Source organism: Antechinus flavipes, chromosome 3 (genome assembly GCF_016432865.1).
Source record: "Antechinus flavipes isolate AdamAnt ecotype Samford, QLD, Australia chromosome 3, AdamAnt_v2, whole genome shotgun sequence".
Lineage (NCBI taxonomy): Eukaryota > Metazoa > Chordata > Mammalia > Dasyuromorphia > Dasyuridae > Antechinus > Antechinus flavipes.
The window spans coordinates 349421079-349437355 of NC_067400.1; the positions used below are offsets into that span (position 1 = coordinate 349421079).

Below are 16277 nucleotides of genomic sequence, written 5' to 3' on the forward strand. Positions count from 1 at the left end.
TCTCCAAGAGGCTGCCCAGAAATTCCTCTTCTCCAGAGACAGGAGGTCTATAGCAGGAGTGCTGTAGTAACTAGGTTCTTTGGACAAATAGTGTAGTGGATTTGGAAGTTGGTAGACTTTTAACTATGTGCTAAATGTTTTTCACATTTAAAAGGTTGAAGAAAAAAGTTCCTTCTTTTTTCATTGTATATCCTCCATTAGTCTGCTATAAGGTTCCCTAAAATGTAAACACTATATGAATGAGAAACACTATTATGTATCAAACTGTTAATACCTTTGCTCTAAGATTACTCTATCAAGTGTTAGTGGCAAAAACAATTGAGAAATAGCCCCCAGGAGCCAAGGGCTCTCTCCTGGAAAAAGTCAGGCCTGGAACGTCAAAACTGGAGACAAGGATCAAAATGGCAGTGTGGGGATGCAGCAGTAAGTACTGGAGAAGTCAAGTGAACAAGCTTTTTTTTTTTTTTTAATAATAGCTTTTTATTTTCAAAATATATGCAAATATAATTTTCAATATTAACCCAGATAATTCAAGTCTTATTGGAAGAGAGTTGCTCGTCTATAAATGTTTCCCTTTGAGGGAAATCCATGCTTTCAAATTAGTATTGAAAAACTGGATGCCTAGATTGGTCTTTGGGGTGACAAGAGGACTTACCAAAATGTTGAGAAGGGTTGCACTATTAATAACCTGAAATTCATTTATATTCCAAATTTTTCTCTCTCCCTTCTCCCCATCTCAAGCAATCCAATATATGTTAAACATATGCTATTCTATATATATTTTCATATCTATCATGCTACACAAGAAAAATCTGATCAAACAGAAAAAAGAGAGACAGAGAAAAGCAAGCAAACCACAACAAAAAATGATGAAAATACTATGTTGTAATCTGCTTTCAGTCCCAACAGTTCTCTCTCTGGATGCCAATGCTCTCTCCATCACAAGTCTATTAAAATTGGCCTGAATCACCTCATTGTTGAAAAGATCCACGTCCCTCAGAATTGATCATCACATAATTTTCTTGTTGCTGTGTACAATATTCTCTTGGTTCTATTCACTTCACTTAGCGTCAGTTCATGTAATTCTCTCCAGGTCTTTCTGAAATCATCCTGCTGATCGTTTCTTAAGGAACAATAATGTTCCATAACATTCATATACCATAACTTATTCAGCCATTCTCCAACTAATAGGCACCCATTCAGTTTCCAGGTCCTTGCCACTATAGAAAGGGTTGCACATGTGGGTCCTTTTCCCTTTTTTATGATTTTTGGGGGGATAGACCCAGTAAAGACACTGCTAGATCAAAGAGTATGCACAATTTGATAGCCCTTTAGGCATATGAACAAACATTTATTAAGTGCACACTATGCACTGGGTACTACGGAGAACTGCACGAATAGGGAAGCAGCATCCAAAAGGACCAACAACAAACTTCATAAATTTTGCCAAGGAACTATCCTTGTATCTGATGAAACCTGACATGATACCTGGTTGCCCCAGGGAGGGACCTCTGTGACACAGCTAAAGACAACCCAAAGTATACACAAACATAACAACACACACACACACACACACACACACACATCATGGAAGGCTAAAGTATTAGGGATGGTAGAAATGTAGGGAGTGATCTAATTCAACTCTTTCATTTTACAGATGGGGAAACTAACTCAGGGAAATGAAGACACATTTTAAAATTGGTAGCAGAGTCAGGACTGAAACATAGATCCTGATTTCTACATTAGAATTCTTCTTTTTAACCACATTGTTCACACACAAAGAGACAGACGTGCAGACACATATGGAGGCAAACACAGATACATGTCAAAATCCACGTACATATAAAATATATGATGCGTCTATATACAAACACATGGACATAAACATACACAAAGGTCTAGAACACAAAACATAAATACATCTTCACACAAGCAGTCAAAAATTCAAACACACATGGAACTTTCTCAATAGGCAGTCCTATACCTAACCAAGGCCAAAAAACAAGGTCTGCTAAATGAGAAGGCAAGAATAAGGATTTTATTGTTCCCCACAGCTACCATGGACTTTAGGAGGTTGCTTACATAGGTAAGGATAAATGTTTATTGTCTGGTCACATTTTTGTGTTGGTTTACAAACCTGGTGGATAACTATAAATATACATGGTTATACAAATGAACACAGTACAACACACATACACACGCATATGTGCCTGCCACATCATAGGCTAGGAGGTAGGTAGATTAACTTTGGAGCCCAAGAACAATATTTTTTCTCCCTTTATTAAAATACTCATGATGTGTTGGACCTTTATATACCAAAACACAGTTGGCATATGCTTATATATTGTGATTTCAGGAACACTGGCATTGTCTCTTACCCCCCCCCAAAAAAAATATCATTTCTATCTAAACATCAGCTTTAGAGTTAATTTTTTGTTCTCCAGATAATCTTCTCTTGAAATAAAAATGTCACCTGGGATAGGTTGCATATTAATCTGACATGACCATTAGTACAGATTAGTTTTATCTCTCAACTTGAAAGTCTAAGGGAAATGTTTTGAGGGACTAGAATTTAGGGAAACTTTCACATGAATTGACTGATTAAGAGGAAGACACAAAAGAGCAAAACAAGCAAATGTACCTGGGGAAGATTCACCCCATGTGGGTGATGCTCTAGTTGAGGGAAGAAGAGAGGATGATGTCTCAAATAGGGTAAAAAAAACTCATTGGATTGATGGACAGAAAGATGGACTAATGGATAGATAAAAGGATGGGGGGAGGGATGGATCAGGATGGGCAGAATGATTGTGAAAATGTGTAATAAACTTTGCTCACATTATAGTGCTACAGAGAGCCAGTTCTATCTCCTTCAGTAGAGACAGCTAGAAAGACAGTGCAAAGAGGACTGAATTAGAATACAGAAGACTTCAGCACTTCCATTAACTCACTGTGTAGCCTTATACAAATTATGACCCTCAGTTTCTTCATATGTAAAAGAAGAGAATTAGAAAAGAGTTAAATGTAAGGTCTTTTTTCCAGTCCAGAAACTCTATGAGTTTCTAAAAACAAAATCAACAACAAAAGCCTGGGCAACAAGTTATCTCCATGACCTCAGTTAGTCAATTAACAAGCATTTATTAAAGCAAAGCTTAAACTTTTTACACTCATGACCTTTTTTGCCCAAGAAATTTTTACACAATCCCAGGTATATAGGTATATAAAACAGGTATATGCAACAAACATTTACTGATGATAAATCATAATTTTGCATTTTTCACATTTAGTCATAAGACCCCATGTGGGGCCACACACTGCAGTTTAAAGTGCTTACTATGTACCACAGTCCTTGCTCTCCAGGTGCTCACCTTCTAATGAAGGAAAAAGAGAATATACAAAAAATAATGTACCAATAAGATATATACAGTGTAAATGGAATCCTGGGGGGAAAGGCACTACCTTTTCTCCCACCCCCATGGAAAGGTACTGTCCCCCAAAACCAGCTACCTCAAGAAACATTAGATACTTATGTCATTCCCAAACAGTGATTCATCTGAATTCATGATGAAGGTCTCAAAGGAAAGAGAAGAGGTTTTTTCCCCTTATGGAACTGAAACACATTGAGTCTTCCCAAACTTTGGCTGGGGTTTAATTACCCCTTTGATTCCTACTCAGAAGCCCAGATGCCTGCAGATGGTTCTTTGGAAAAGTCATAAAGAGAACAATAAACATCAGGAAAAGCTTGCGTCAGGACAAGGAGACGATAAAAATGCAGACTAGTAAGCTTAAGCTATGTCACATGCATGTATACGCAATTATGATTTCCCCTCCACTAAAATGGCTTTCCCCTCTGACTTCTGTCTCAGCCAATCTTAAGTAACCTGAACCAGCTTAGACAAGAGGTAAGCAGGCTCTGAGGGACCCATTCCTATAGTTCTGTAAGTATTAGCATGAGGACAAAAATCCAGTAAAAAGCTTCTTTGTAAATGGGGAAAGAGTTCATTAAATACCAAGGTATTTGGAGGTTGCAAGAGAAGTTTTTCCACCTTCAACTAAATTTCATCCAACAACAATTTATCCAGAGTTTTCTAAGGGAAATCTTGGAAAGATAGTCTAAGGGACATCTGCTTCATGCCACTATATTATCCTCCTCACCTCCATACCTGGATGATGGTTCACAGCTGGTTTCAGCCCCAGAAGAAGTTAATGGCTAGAGCTAAGAGGACAGACTCACACAACTCTAACTTAGTGGAGGTCATTGTGAATCATAAAAGGGGGATTGTGGTTCCTTTAGTTGTTGTTGTTGTTGTTGTTGTTTTCAAGGAACTGGAAATATTTTTTTTTTACTTCCAGAAGAAGAAGGTCAGGTGTTACGAAAAGAATGCTGGACTAAGAAGTCAGGACAGCCGAGTTCTGTCATGGCTTTTACTAACTGTGTGACTTTTTTATCAAATTGCTTCTTCTTTCTTGAGTCTTACTGTCCCCATCTCTACAAAATGAAGGGATTGGACAATATTATCCCTAAGGTCCCTTCCCATTTTATCTATGAGTTCTGAGTCTATCAAGTGCCAAAAAACTCCCAATGATTCAGACACCAGATAAAAAAGCAGAAAATCACAGATAATCAGGACATCTGCTCATAGTAGCAGATAATCACTCAAATACAAGTTTGCAACACAGCCTCTTAATCAACAAATATTTATTAATCGCCTACTATATGCCAGGCACTGAGCAACATACTGAGGATACAGACAAAAATGAAGCTCCATTACTCTCAAGAAATATAAATTGTAACAGAGGCAAAGGCACATACAAATACAAGTATAAACAATATAAGGAATATAAGGGCTTTAGCAGCTGTGGGGAATGAGAAAAGGCTTCCTATAGAAGATGGCACATGGGCTGAGTTTTGAAGTTAATTAGAGATTCCTCGAGAGGGGAAAAAAGAGAGAGAGGAAGAAATTTAGTTTCAGCTCAACAAACAATTCAATTCAGCAAGTATTTATTATAAACCTCCTATGTACAAGTCACTGTGCTAGGGTTCTAAGGACATAAAAATTTTTAAATCGTCTCTGACTCAAAAAGTATACATTCTACTTTGTAGAAAGTGAGGGTAGAAATATGGGTTGGGTAGAGTGGATTTAGTACCAGACATGGAATCATAAGCACCTGAAATCAAAAAAGCCTGCCTCAGTGTACTTACTAGACAGATGATCCTAGCCAAATCACTTTGCCTCTCTCTGCAACAGTTTCTTCAACTAATCAAAAATAGGGATAGTAGAAGCACCTACCTCACAAATCCTTGTTAGAATTAAATCAAGTGAGATAAATATATTTAAAGTGTTTTGAAAACCTTAAGATCCTATATTCATTCATCCAATAAGCACTCATTAAACACACTGAACTAAAAGATAGCCCCTACCTTCAAAGAGCTTATAATCTAATGGAAGAAACAATGTGCAAATAAATACAAAGTAAACTATACAAAGGATAAAATGGAAATAATCAAAATGAGAAAAGCATTGAAATTAAGAAGGATTAAGGAAAGCTTATAAGAAAACAAAATAGCAAACAACCCTAGTATCTTTAAGAGGACACAGTCCATTGGATTATGACTAAAAGACTGAACAACAAAAGAAGGCTTCCTATAGAAAATGTTATTTTGGTTGTGATTTGAAGGAAGCCAAGCAGATTGATAATTGGAGGAATGGGGAGCTAATGACCACTTTATGGATTCTTGGCAATTTCCAAGATGAGACCAAAGTTGAAAAGGGAGGGTTACTTTGACTGTCGTGTGTGTGTGTGTGTGTGTGTGTGTGTGTGTGTGTGTGTGTGTGTGTGTGTGTGTTTTCTTTGGAAAGACACCAGAAGGTTCTAATATCACTCTTTTCAGTTGGACCAAACAGGGATTGAGTTGGAATTATTAGGTCCCCATGACTGCTGAATTCTAGGCTTTGTTCTCTCCTGGGAGACCCAGGAAACCTCATAACCACATAGGAGGGTGTTCCATCAATTATAAGGGAAGGGTACTGGGTGGAGGATTCCATCACAATCATTTACCTGCTTCTAAAGGGAGGCTACCTAAACCCAAACATTGCAGCGACAATCAAAGTTGGACCCCCTCCATCTAGAAGACATGGAAAATTCCCAAGAGGCCAAGCCACCAAGCCAATGGAATTTTCAGAGAGTGGTAGCATCTTTTGTGCTCTCATCATAGGGTGGGACGTACCTGGAATTCTCCAGTTTCTGCTATTCCTTCTTTAAACACCCCAGAGAAATAAAGGTTCTCTCTTACACAGATGGGGAGATGTCCAAATGCCTTCAGAAGTAATTCTTCTCTGGTAGGGACATGGGACAGGACCAGTTTATTTAATGTAGAAATAGAAAAGAACCTAAAGAAGAAATGGGGTTGGCAGGATTTTTGCAGAAGGGACACTTAAGTAAAGAAGTAGTCTAAGTGCACAAAGAATAAGCCCATGATGAGCAACAATGGTAAGGACAGTAAAGATAAATGGTCCCTCTTCTTTCCCTCTCTCTATATAGATTTTCTCCCAATCACCTCATTCAATGCCCCAGATTCTGTTATGGGCACTCCATAACCTTGAAAAAATAGATGGCCTCTCCAGGAAGCAAGCAATAATGTAAGGAATTAATTTCAAAATTACAACTTAGAGAGGAAAGATAGCAACTACCAGACATGCTGTCTGAAAAATTTAAAGGTGCCTCATGGGATGCTAGAGCTGATCTTAGAGGTCATTCAGTCCAATGTCCTTGTTTTAAAGATGAGGCACATGAGGTCCAGAGACCTTAAAAAAAGTGACTTGCCTAAAGTAAGACAATCTATCAGTGGCAAAACTAGAGGAGGGGACAATAATCCTAGTGACCCTACCCCAGGTAACATTTATGGGCTATCCTCTTCCTTCCTTTCCTATAGCTTCCTCTCTTCCCCTTTCCTTCCAGCCTGTGTCCCTCCTAACCCCCACTTTAGGAATGTCCTCTGAATCAAAACTTGCCCTTTTGCTTAGCTGAGTTGTCTGTTATACTAAAGTAATTAGTCATGAAAAAATGGTAACAGATTAAAGTGCTGCCTCCTCTTTCTTCATTTTATATACATCTCACCTATATACCAGATTAACCAAATAATGCTTTGACACAAAGGAAGAAACCTCCAATGACTTTTGCTTTGTTTTGTATCTCTTAGCACAGGACCAGCACAGAGTAGGTGCTTACTAAATACTTACTGATTGACTACTGACTGGTGAGAGATTTGAGGATGGATAGAAACTTTCTGGGTCTCTTCTACCTCAACTTAGGCAATTATCTATTTTGCTTAAGGACAAGACCACCTTTACCTACTACTTCCCCAGACTTTGGTGCCTAGAAGTCATCTTACTACCCTTCTAACAATCACAAGGAGCAAGACCACTTCCTATAGGCAAAAAATCAAGCCCTGTTTCCCTTTTCCAAATAATTGAAAAGAGCCTGGGAAAGGGGTCCCTAACAGGCCATTTTCACACATCTCATTGTCTATCCTATTGCCCAAGGCACCTTCTCTATCCACATGTAGGAAGTTAGCAATGTTTAGTTCATTGAGCAATAGATTCCAATGTCCCTAGATACTTTATGAAAGAAAAAAATGACACACCCAGGATACAAGAAAACATTTAGTCCCAGTTAACAGCATAAATTGGGTTGAAGAGGACAGGTTTTTTTTTTTTTTTAAGCTAATTTGGATCTTATCTTTTAGCATAAGAATTTAGAAGTAATATTCTGAAACTGCTTCCTTTGCCTTCCTTTCAACCCCATCTCTCCCCTCCTTTCATATGCATTTGAATGTTTAGATCCCCCATAACAGTCAATCTTTCAATCTCCCTGTTTGATGACCAGATTTATCCTGGGCCATGACCTATCGAAAAGAATTATCCCAGCATTCAAACATCAGCTCTCATTGCCTGAATCTGAAATGGACATCCAGTGTGAGAGGTATAAATTGGACTCTAGCAATAGTTAAGAAGCATCTTCCAGGCTTTTCAAATCAGAATTTTGGAAGAGAAGAAGGGTGTTAAGGTACCTATTTAAGGATGAATCAAAGTGCCAAAAGTCTAAAATGCATTGAAAGGTCCCAATCTAGTCAAAACCAGAAATTCAGCACTTTCAACTCCTAAATTGCCTCTTCTCACTCCCCAAGTATTGTCCTCTATAGTCCCTTCCACTATCAGGAGTTGTACCTGTATGTGTCAGAAAATCAGATGGGCCATTTAATGTGTGATACTCCCAGAAAATATCTTCCCCTTTCCCTTTATTCCCTGCCCTAGTCTTATCCCCATGGCTGAATCAAAGACCCCACAGAATTAACAAAAAGGAAGACAAATTCTGCCCAGTAGTACCTATGTGACTAGAAGAAAAATCATAAACTAGCCTCTTCTATAATGAAGGCATCACACCCCCTGATTCTGCCCACCCTACCTCCATTAATCCTATCTATAGTCTATCTGACCTCTTTGCTAAGCGTGCCTGCTTGGCTCCAAAAGTTGCCGCATCCCAATCTTGCCTGTCTGGATAGAATAGAAATTATTGCCTGGTTATCATCAAGGACCCCTTAACCTTTGCTAGATCCTGAGAACCAGCCAAAGCCTTCATTGTAGCATGCCAGCCAATACAAATACTACCAAGCGATAGAGCCCTAATCATCCTGCCTCCCCTGGCCTTGAGTTTGTTGCAGAGCCAAGTCCTGTTATCAGCTCCTTCTTTCTCTCCTCGGGCACATGGAGCAGGGTATGTGTCTTAGCACAGAGCACTAGTCATAATGTTCTTTTAAAACAAGAGCCAGTAGGGAGCTAAAAGGGAGATAACTCCCAGGTGGAGATAGGGAGTTCAAGGGACCCAAATGTAGGTTTTGATAAAGAGGAATGAAGGGAGGAAAAGGGATATTTGCACTAATAAAGTCTGTACCCAATCCATTCTGCTGAAAGTGAAGGTATCAGGGGTATTTGGGTAGGAGGGTTAGGGTGGGGGGTTAGGAATAGTCTGTGATTTGCCCCAGTGATTGGGCAAGCCTGGTGATTGCCCTAGGTGAGGAAGACTACATTCGATTAGATCAGAGTTCTAATTAGAATTCTAACATTGAATTCTAATGCATACTCATACAAATGATAACTGTGTGACCTTGGGAAGACTACATGATACCCTTTTGAATACCTATACCAAGCTATTGTTAAACAATAACAAAGTAATATCAGCAGCTAGATGGCACAGTCAATAAAACAGTATATTTGGAATCAGGGAAACTCATTTTTCTGAGGTCAAATCTGGCCTGAGATGCTTACTAGCTGTGTAACCCTGTTTGCCTCAGTTTCCTCATCTGTAAAATGAGTGGAGAAGGAATGGGCAAACCACTGTGTTATCTTTGCCAAGAAAACCCCAAATGGGATCATAGAGAGTTGGACAGGATTGGGCGGAACTAGTATTTGTAAAGCACTTAACAACCAATCCTGGCACATAGTAGTCACTACATAAATGTTATTTATTAATATTGTTGCCTTTGGAAAGCCATACTGCATCAGGCCCACGCAGGAGGAGTTCATGCAATGATCTCATCTTCAAAGAGTTTATTCATTTTCTTTAGGTAATCCACTAAAGACTTAGTGACAAATAGAATTTTATTCACTTGGTCTCAAGGATGAGACTAGGGCACAGAATGGTTTTATGATTCCCTGCACTCGAGAGCATCACATGGTTAATGTTCAGAGAATCTAGTCCCTCTGCTCCTTAGGAGAAGCTACCACAAAGCAGGAAGCAATGGTAATAAGGGTCTTCCAGATTAGGAGCAATGTGACAAAGGAGGAGGAGCTTTGGGTTGTAAGTCCAGATCTCCTGGGTTCTGTTCTAGATTCTGCCACTCAACAAGTTAAGGCCTTGGGCAAACTCTGGCTTTCTGTTTCCTCACCTGTCAAATGTAAATAACAATACCTGAAGGCTCAGGTATTGAGCCTAATCTTCCAGGGGTATTATGAGGATCAAATGAGATAAGAGATGGGAAATTACAAAGCTATACAAAGACCCAAGGCCTCTGTGCCAATGCAGCTGTTGTAGGAAGCAGATGAGGAGAGGTGAATTCTTACGGGCCTTCCAAGCAAAGCCAAAGAGTTGAGTTTCTATTTATTCTCTAATTGTTCTATTAAGTGTCAGCCTCATCTCCTCAACTAGAATATAATTATATCTCTCCTAGATTGTTTTGAGCTGTTTCTGATGCCCTCAGCTAAGCTCTTTTGGGGCAAATAATAGCTCAGGGTTTTTGGATTTCAGCTGGTCGGTCCCCTCTTCCTATCAGCCCAATCTCAACCACAAGGTTGGACTTGGACAAGCCACTTAGGTCAGCTTAGTCAGGGCTGGTTATTTATATATGGAAGGCCCCAGAAGTCAGGAAAGTGACCGGATGTCCAGGTCTTGTACAGAGCAATAAAAATTACCTCAAGCTCCAAACTTGAGAACAATGAGGAAATAGAAAGGGGAAAATACCCAGATCACCACATTCCCCAGTACTATATTAGTAATTAGCTCTCTCAGAAAGTCAGACAAGAGATATGTCCTCCTTCCACATCTTTGTTGTTCTGTACTTTTTTCACTTAAACACATGTAGACAAGGAATTCCTAATCTCATGTGGTTGAATTTGTTTTTAAGAAAAAAGCATGCTTTTTTAAAAAATATAGTAACCTCCTTTGGAAGAACAGCTAGATAGCATAGCAGGTTGAGTGCCAGGCTTGACATTCACCTTTCTGAGTTCAAATCTGGCCTCAGACACTTACTAGCTGCATGACCCTGCACAAGTCACTTAACCCTAATTGCCTCAGTTTCCTCATTTGTAAAATTATCTGGAGAAGGAATTGGCAAACCATTCCAGTATCTTTGCCAAGAAAAGCCCTAATGGATCTTGAAGAATTAGAAACAATTGAAAATGATGATAACAAAGCCTTCTTTGTAATCCTACAAACAACAATAACATATCTTTTTTTTCATCTCTCTAGTTTCTTTTTTAATAGTATTTTATTTTTCCAAATACCATCAAAGATAGTTTTCAGCCTTCATCCCTGAAAAACCTTGTGTTCCAAATTGTTCTTCCTCTCCTCCTCCCCCCACCCCAAGACAGCAACGAATCCTATATAGGTTAAGCACAATATGTCTTTTATATTTTAAAAAACATTATTCTGACAAAGGGTTTAAAGACACTGCCAGAGTACAAAAAGAATCTCTGATAACAACAACAACAAAAAAAAATTAGGAATCTCTGGTGTACATAGTTTTCATGAGTACTTATGGCAAAAACAAAACAAAACAAACAAACAAACAAACAAAAAAAAAAAACCCTATAGCTTGGTAAGGAGTCCTCAAACTATGGACATGATCTTAACATTGAGTCTGTTTATGACAGCTACTACCACCGTGAATGACTGCAAAAGCTTAATGATGGCTCTCCTGTCTCGAGCCTCTTTCTACTCCAGTCCATTCTTCATTCAGCTGCTGAAATTATTTTTCTAATATTCAGGTCTGACAATACAGGAAGGCCATATGAATAGAGCACTAGACCTAGAACCAAAAAGACTTGAGTTCAACTCTAGAACCAAATACTTGCTGACTATGTAACTCTAAGCAAGTCACTTAATTCTTCTCAGCCTCAACTTCCTCATCTGTAAAATAGAGATAGTAATAACACCTGTTTCCTAGTGTTGATATGAGGATAAAATGAAATATTTGTAATATACTTTGCAAAATTTAAAATTATGTAAGTGCTAGTTATTATGTCTCTCTCCTTCCCGCCTTCTTCCTTTCCCCCTCCTTCTTCTTTTCCTTCTCCCTCTCCTTCTTTCTCTCCCTCTCCCTTTTCTCTCTCCTCTTACTTTCCTTCTCCCTCTTCTCTTTCTCTCTGTCTCTGTGTCTGTGTGTGTGTGTGTGTGTGTGTGTGTGTGTGTCTGTCTCTCTCTCTCTCTCACACACATTTTACTCAATAAATGTCAGTGACTCCCCATTACCTCCAGATCAAATATAAATTCCTCTAATGAGAATTTAAAGCCTTTTGCATTCCAATCCTTCCTTTCTAGTCTTCTTACACCTTACTTCTCTCCCCTCCACCTACTCCATGAGCCAGTGGGACTGGCCTTGTTATCTCTTATACACAATTCTCATTTTCCAGACTCCATATTTTTTGGTGCCTGTTCAGTCCTGCCCCACCCAAACAAAGCTCCCCTCCATGAGGCCCTCTCTCTACCTCCTGGTTCTTTCAAAAACTAGCTCAATTCTCACCTTTAATAAGAAATTTTTCCTGATTCCCTAAACCACCTCCTCTTCCTTCCAAAACTACCTTCTATTCATACTGTACATATCTTCCATATGCATTTTTTTCCCACATCTTCCCCATTAAAATGTCTGTTTTTTGAAGGCAAGGACTATTTTTTACCTTTCTTTAAATCCCTAATACCTAGCGCATATTTAGCAAACAGTAAGTGCTTAATAAACACTTGTTGACTGATTAGGTATATTGAAAGCTTGCTTCATAGGCCCTTGAGCCCTCTGGCACAGCCTATGAAAATCCAGGTCATTCCACACTACATTGAAGTATCAGAATAGTAATTGGAAAAAACCAGGAAGCTTGGTCCATCCTGGAAGCTTCGTCTTTAGTCATCCTCCAAATGTCAAAGTAATTTTCCTAAGACACAGATCTGACCATGTCACTCTTCTGCTCAACAAATTTCATTGTTCCCAGATGCCTTTAGAATAAATATAAATTTCTCAGTTTGCTGTTTAAAGCTATTTACAACTTAGCCTCAACCATCCCTTTTCAATCTCATTATATATTTGAAAGGGATAAATACATTTGGGTTCACAAAATCAGTTTCACAAATACAAGATGGGAAAGGTGTAACTAAAAAGATCAAGGGATTTTATTGGACTGCATGCTCAATAGGAATCAACAATGTGATGGAGCAACCAAAATAACCAATGTGTATACAAGAAAGTCACAGTATTTCAGCCTAGGATGGTGATACAGTCCTGCTACATTCTGTCATTGTCAAAGCACATCTTAACTGTTTCAGTCAGGTTTTAGAAAGCACATTTTAGGAAAGATACAGATTTGTTTAAAAATGTCCAAAGGAATGTAATCAGAATGGTGAAGATCCTTGAAATGATATCCCAAGAGAATCAGCTGAAGGAACTGGAGGTGTTTAGTCTAGGAACTGAAAGGCTATATATGAAAGTAGAATTAGGCTTGTTATTTTTGGCCTCAGAAGGAAAAAATATGAATAAATGGTGAAAATTTCAAAGATGCAAACTTAGGTATCACATTAGGAAAAATTTCCCAACAATTAGGTCTGTCTCACCCTAGCTAGAATGGACTAAGTACATAATAAGTTTCTTTTCACTGATGAGCTTCAAATAAGAGTTGGATGACTTTGATTGATCCAAGAGCTGAATAATAAGATCAATCATAGAGGGGAATCTTGCACAAATACTGATTGGACAAGATGGCCTCTGAGGTTCCTTCTTCCACTGAAGTTCTAGAATTTCTAGTCCACTTTCCCACAGTCTCCTTACATGGCCAATCACCCTTGTCTCCACTCCACCAGAAATTTGGACTCTACCTTCTGACTCCCCCAGTTCCTAAAGATGAGTCTTCTATCTTGTCTTGCCAGGAACCAGGACCCCACAATCAGTGCTATTTCTGGCAACCTGACACCATCTATAAATGAAGGATGTGAACTGACTATGCAAAAATCTTTTCTTTCTCTTGTATCCTGCAAGCCTTTATTAAAAAAACAAAACAAAAAAAAAAAAAAAACACCTAGTACAGAATTTTATACACTCAGTAAATACCTGTTGAATGAATAATCACAAAGTCAAATGAGCAGTATAGACAATAATAGGATGACAGGCAAGGGGGGAAGATCAGTGTTAGCTAGAATGGTTAAGGATGGTTTAATGGAGGAGTTACCGAATCTCAGAGTTGGTAAGAACATCTGGTCACCTAAATAAGGTGAAAAGGAATTCCTTCTAAAATATCTTAAACACAAGGTCAACTAGATTTTGCTTGAAACTTTCTAGAGATACAAGAAACTATTCCCTTCTAAGGGAGTCCATTCCACTTTTAATTGTTAGAAATATTTTCCTTATATCAAGCACAAATTCATTCCATAACACATTCTTTTCTTCCTAGTTCTTCCCCATGGAATCAAGCTTAATAATTCCTTTTCCATATAACTGCCTTTCAAATATCTTAAGACCACTATATATGCCCCATCAAACTTCTCTAAATTAAACATCCCTAGAAAGGTTAAAACACCCATCACCAACCTGGCTAGGCTCTTCTGGATATTCTTCAGTTCACTCATGGTCTTCCCAAAATGTGATCTCCAAAACTGAACACAATTCTTGAGCTATGATCTGATCATGCTAGAATATGGGAAGACTGTCACCTCCTAAGGAGGTAGAAAACAAGCAGTACCTTCATAAGTAAAGGAAATTCAGATAGAAAGGAAATTTGAGTGCAGGGGAGGATGAAGAGGGCTGTATTGCAAGTAGGGAACATAGTCACAGATAAAGACAGAGAGGTAGGATATTGTTTTGAGGACAAATAAGTGAACCAATATTGGTTATAGTAGAAGAGTGGCAAAAAAAAATAGTGGAAAGACAGGTTGGAGCCAGAGTATAGAAAATCTAGAATGCCAAGTTGTTAAGACTTTTAAACTAGTTAATATTTTGTCCAAAATCCAGTAAACAGAGAAAAATAAGAAATCACTTCTGCCCTGCTAAATTACCCTCTAAAGGATCCTCTAAAGGATCATTTAGTACTTGGAGAGGGTATAAAGTTATTAGGTGTATTTTAATAAATATAATATTCATAAGTATAAATGCACCTTTTTTTTTCCCTCTGCCTTTCTCTTTTACCCACTGACTCAGAGAATCTAGAAGACTCTTTAAAATAATTTCCAAAGGAATCAGGTCCAAATTGTCTCAGACCAGTTGAATTTGGTTTGGATCCACCCACATTCCTCAATATCCTTCCACATTTCTATTTCCTACTGATCTCAAGGCCCTCCTAGAGAGAAGGATTTTTATGTCAGTGGACAGTCAAGTGCCTTGCTTCCTTCCAGCATCCCACATCCTCGAAGATTAGCATGAAATTAAAATACAAAGAAACTTGCAAAGAGATGTAGAAAAGGACCATTCTTCATTATCCTGGTTGACCCTGAGAATAGGACTTACGGTCATTTTCATACTAGTATCAGTAACTCAAATTCATCTAAAAGCATATTGAGATTTATAAAGCAGCTTCTGTAGAGAGTACAAATGTTATTTATCCCAATTTTGTGGATGAGGAAATTGAGAATCAATTATGTAAAGTGATTTGACCATAGTCACACATATAATGGGTATTAGAAGCAACACTTGAACCTGGCTCGTCAGACAAAGTCCAATACTCTTTCTGTTATGTCACACTATGTTTGAGAATAGAATGAGGTCCTCTGAATTGTTAGGATAGAAATACAGAAGTGGGGTATGGAATTAGCAGTACTTCCATTTTTCCTCACAACTTTCACACTCCAAATAAAGACTCAGGCCCAAATTTGGGGAGGGTCTTCTCAGAATAGAGAGTCAATATAGTTCTAATGTTTATTAATTTTTAATTTCAGCCCCATCCAGCTGAAAGATTTTATAGTTAATTTTATATAGTAACTATTTATGAGAAGAGATTTAATTTTTTTTCTAGAATGTGTCTTTAGGTTCCCAGGAAGAACTGTTTGGGGAGAAAACCTGAAAACCAAACTGAGAAGTATTTGCAGCTGAGACCCACTGGAGTGAATGAAGCATAATGAACAGTCCTAAAGAAAGCCCAGGATTCTCACACCTGGCTCCCTGCTTCACTAGTGCTGTTGTCACTAATGCAATTCTCCCACCCCCACGGCCACCCCCTTCTAAACAATATCAAATTCAAAACAAACATTACAGTTAAAATATGCTTCAGGCTAACCACAAGATCTGACTAGTATGTCAACATATGGGGGAGAAAAGGCATTCCTTCTTCAGAAAAGATGAGTGAACTGACACTGGGCAAAAGCATAAACTTATCCCAGTACTCTCAGCCAATAGTGGTAAGACTTGGAAATGCTTCTAATAACAGCTGTCTATATGCCCTAAAACTTTACTCTTAGGGAAGTAACACATTTCAGCTTGGTTAGAGATGTCTTAAAGGGATAATGAATTAATATATTATTATAGAACTTCTGAC

General features: G+C 38.4%; 1 long non-coding RNA gene across 1 annotated transcript; it reads left to right on the plus strand.

Annotated features, from left to right (window-relative positions):
• The first annotated feature begins 6069 nt into the window (after window positions 1-6069).
• LOC127557956 (uncharacterized) lies at window positions 6070-16018 on the plus strand. The gene is made up of 2 exons (XR_007952678.1): window positions 6070-6489; window positions 15772-16018. It is a non-coding gene; the product is annotated as an uncharacterized LOC127557956 (long non-coding RNA).
• The last annotated feature ends 259 nt before the right edge of the window (window positions 16019-16277 follow it).